The 4,610-nt window shown below is 33.5% G+C and overlaps 1 long non-coding RNA gene across 1 annotated transcript; it reads right to left on the reverse strand.

The window, feature by feature from the left end:
* Positions 1–2,828: 2,828 nt before the first annotated feature.
* On the reverse strand, positions 2,829–3,916 carry LOC109470492. Its single transcript, XR_002140263.1, has 2 exons — positions 3,872–3,916; positions 2,829–3,136 (listed from the first exon to the last, which is right to left on the reverse strand). It is a non-coding gene; the product is annotated as an uncharacterized LOC109470492 (long non-coding RNA).
* Between the last annotated feature and the right edge of the window lie 694 nt (positions 3,917–4,610).

Below are 4,610 nucleotides of genomic sequence, written 5' to 3' on the forward strand. Positions count from 1 at the left end.
CTCTCTCTCTCTCGTCTCTCTCTACTATATATATATATATATATATATATATATATATAATTTATTTGCAGTATTCTTGACTGGATAAAGACCAACGTCATTTGATAACGGACGCTTTAGTGTACACGATTCTGTCGTTACAGTTCACTTTGCTTGACTTAAAAACTTAGTAAGAAATCAGAGCTAGCTAACTATATACAGAAACATTTTCACAGATTACCTTTAATTTTATGTTGCTCCGTATATTGTAAAGATTGAACCACTCAACTTGTAACCCTGAATGGAAACATGTTGTTTAGACTTTGAATTTTACACATAAAACTGTTTAACATTAAGTGAAGAAAATTCATTAATATTATTTCGAAATGATACCAACGTTTAACCTTTATGTTAAAATTCCTGTTTCAGAGTAGGTAATATGTAAGCGGTAATATCAGCTTACCTTTTAGCCACACAGAACGCATCGGAAGGACAGAAACGCCATGTGCCGGATAACTTATCGGTGATGACCCGTTTACTTGGTTACGTCCGTGGAATATGTTGATCCGCCTTTAATAGACGTAAAATATGTTCCTTGAAGCATACCCTTTTAACCATATATAGATATCAATATTTCCTTAAGGGTTGGTTAAGTATAGTATCAACAGCAATGGTGGCAGAGGTTACACAAGCTTTAGCTTACTATACAACTTGATCTACCAAAAAAAATCGAATACATTTATCGCGTGGTTCGACCTTTTTACCTCCGGGGGAGGAGACATCCTCCCCCGGAGGAGAGATTTAGATTTTTATGTTCGCAGCTGTTTCTCGCGTTTGGGTGGACGGATTTGGCTGTAGATTATGCACGTTCTTTTGTTTTTATTGTATATGTGTTTTCAGGCTTAAAAAGTCTGCCTTTTGGTGGCCCCAGAACACCCCTTTGAGCGTAAAAATGGTCGCGACCGTTGACCTTTGGCGTGTTGAAGACTTCAGGACCGTTGACGTATATGACCCCTCGCACAGAGGGTTGTCCCGTCTCGATAAATTCTTTGTTTAACCCTCAACAGAACACCTTCCCGGACTGATTAATCTGTACACCTGGGGTCCGCGCGGACCCCAGAACAGTTTTTTGCTAATTTTTAGAAATTATCAACATGCTACCAGCTCAATTGTTTTGCAAACTGATGTGGGAACCTCTGTGTCCACATTACATACAAAAATCATACATTTTGAACTTTTTCTATTTTTTGGTGAAAAAAAAGAAGACAAGAAGAAATACCCAATTTTTTTACCCATTTCAGACTAAAGGGGCTTTTGAGGCCCAACTTTGATCTCAGATAGCGGCTAAACGGCTTGCGCTAGAAGTATCAAATTTGGAGACCTTTCCTAAAATGTCTCTGGAAAAAAGTTCATATTAGTTTAATACTAGTAAGTTGATGTTTTTTTGTGTTGCCATGGCAACGGCTTTCTAGCAGGCAGTTTTTTTGAAAATAGAAGTAATTTTGGTTTAAACATAAAAATTTTCTCAGTTTTATATTAAATTACACTTCTTTTCCAACATTAATAACATCTTACATAATTAAATATAAGTTAAATCATTTAATATGCATAGAATATGCTAATTTGATGACGTCATTGGTCAAAATCCAATATGGCGAACTATATTATTAGCTCTGACGTCATATGACGTCATAATTACACCAAAGTTATTAAAATTTAATTCTATTACTACACCATTTTCTGAAAACGTTGTAGACATACGATGAGTGCATAAAAACATATAAAAACGGAAATAAGGTCATGTATAAGAACGCCAGTGTATCCATTATGATCGAAAGCCGGCTGGGGTCCGCGCGGACCCCAAAAGAAAATCAGATATAATTTTTTTATAAATGGTAGAAACGGAGTTTTCTGCGCTGTATTGAGATAAAACTTTGTGGGTGACAAATACCTAAAATTTCAGAAAAAAATCTTTAGAAACAAAAAAGATATAACAGAATATATAGTGCTGGGGTCCGCGCGGACCCCAGGTGTACTGTTTAGGGTTAAAACCCTAGTCCTGCGGCGCGCAACAGTTGTTGTTGTGCACAAAAAACACCATCAACTATACATAACAAACAACATATAAAAATATACAATAGAAATCCCGGAGGTATAAAACCTCAGATTTTACTTGTTTTAAAGATTAAAATAATAGTTCCAGTTGTTTTAAAGATTAAAGTAATATTTCCAGTTCTCAATACCATGTGCAACATACCTGACGATAGAGATAATTTGACACGGAATATTTTATTATAGTTCAATAGGACAAATTATTGCAATACGATTATCGACATTAGTAGTCTTATTGTTATAGTTACTTATTGATTTTATTAACCTGTTTATTTATGAGGCAATGTTTTAAAACAAGCAAGTAGTAGTAAACTAGTAGAAAAAGTGCCGTTTTTCTTATCAATTGTTGTTTTTCGTAATTAAAAAGGGCTAATTTCAATGCTGAATCTAGAAGTGTGCTTTAAAATTCAAACTGGCACAATTTTTCTAGGTTTTGCTAATAATGTTATTTTGCTATAAGAGGTAAAGTTACCTTCTTTCGTATCTTTTTAAACTTGCCTCTCTTCTTTTCTGGCCTGCTGCTGAAATTGATAGTTTAGCCGCTTTGCACTCAGAACAAGGAATCTGCTTAAGTTTACTGAAATATAAGGGAAATATTTATTCGATCGTACAATAATCAATCACATAGCTCGTGACCGCATTATGTACTTTAGGTTATTTTTTTCTGACGAAAAGGACACTACATAGTCTGTCATCAGTTTTGTAACAGCATCAAAATAAATACATAATACTGATCGAAGTGCGTTACATTTTTCTGCAAATGCGGTGTATATTTCCTATACAAAACTATTTTACAATCACTTAACCTATTTCTTAAGTTTATTATCGTAGTGAAAAAATATTCCAGATTGTAGCAATACAATAAACTGAAATTGTTTTACATACTTACTTACAAATGGTTGGATCATACTTAACGAGATGAGATTGAGTCTTTCCCAAAGGACGCATAAAGGAGCTGACTTCAAAAGCACCGGCTGCATGATAACTGTTCTGTTCTCTAATATAGACTGTGTCTAAATGCGAATTCAACAAATATCCACAGAAACTGAAAAGAAAATGAAGTTAACGGTAGTTGCACAACCCCGTACCTTTGCCAAATAATGTAAGCATTAATAAATGACGTATAAATGGTTTACATTGCTTTCGCAAATTTATTATGATTATAAATCCATTATAGGTTTTTGTACTGCCCTAAAAAATCTTTTCACAAATGTATATTTGGTAACACTGGAGAGTTTCAATGATGATAAGACTCCATCTTAGCCCAAATAACACGTTTAAATCTGTATTAGATTCACTGTGTTGGTTTGGTGTGTTAAGGAGCGTCAGGTTTTCCATAAAGTGTCCGTCTAGTTGTAGTTTCTGGTGTTTCCCAGAAATGTAGCAGAAGTTTTTTGTAATCCTTTATACGAAAGACCAAAGTAACATTCAACAATGCTTCATTGGGTCAGTTCTCATCATTCTCATTTCTCTTAGTTTAAAACTCAGTTTTCAACGTTCAAAACCCATTTTTCAACGTTCATAAGTCTTTTTTCTCGTCGTTCAAAACCCATTTCCGTTCGTTTAAACCCCCATTTCTCAACGTTCAAACCCATTTGTCTTCGTTCAAAACCCACTTTTCTTCATTCAAAAGAAACTTACCTATTCCGTTGTGGTCAATTGTAGGACAGTTAAAAGTCAGTTTTGCAAAACATTAAAGGGCGAGCAAAGTCAAAAACTTAATGACATTTATTTATATATATAAACCATGTTAAGTATATTTCAAAACTAAAAGTCTTACCTTCCTGCTGCGAACAGTACTAGATTTAGAAAAAGGCTTTTTCGGTGGGAGAAGTTGCATCCATTTCTTTCCAAACTGTAGTTCTGAAAATAATTTACGTGTCAGTTCCAAAGGAACATCATTTGCTAGTAGGCGGCCCACCCAAATATAATATAATTTACTGGTTGCTTGAGCCCTCATTATATATGGATGAATTGTAGTAATAATTTTATAGATATTTGCTAATTGGGAATGAGTCTGTATGATCTGTATATCAATGACCATTATACAACAGCACAGGCCTGAAACAATGCCTTAACGATGGTAAAATTTTTTGGTCGATGTCCTCACCTTGTTCTGAACCTGAAGCCCATGCAATCATAGCCAAATGTTGATAAGAAGAGTATTTATCATTCCCAGAATGTCAAATTTACGAACGTTATATTTGTTTACGAATAGCTGTAAAGGTGGAAATTTTGTAGTTTAAGAAACATCATACATATTAATATTTAGTTATACATATAAACATATATATGTTACTATTATTTTAGATATTATCTTATAATCTTATTATCTATATTATCAATTTTTCTATCTATGCATCTGCGTACTATCAGTTCTATATAGTTATATATAGTTATAAATCTATCTATGTACCTATCTATCTATCTATATCGATCTCTCTCTTTCTCTCTCTCTCTATATATATATATAAGTATACATATAAAAAATAATATAACTATATATATAACTATATAGC

The sequence above is a fragment of the Branchiostoma belcheri genome, unplaced genomic scaffold (genome assembly GCF_001625305.1).
Source record: "Branchiostoma belcheri isolate BF01 breed outbred unplaced genomic scaffold, Haploidv18h27 scaffold227, whole genome shotgun sequence".
Classification (NCBI taxonomy): Eukaryota; Metazoa; Chordata; class Leptocardii; order Amphioxiformes; family Branchiostomatidae; genus Branchiostoma; species Branchiostoma belcheri.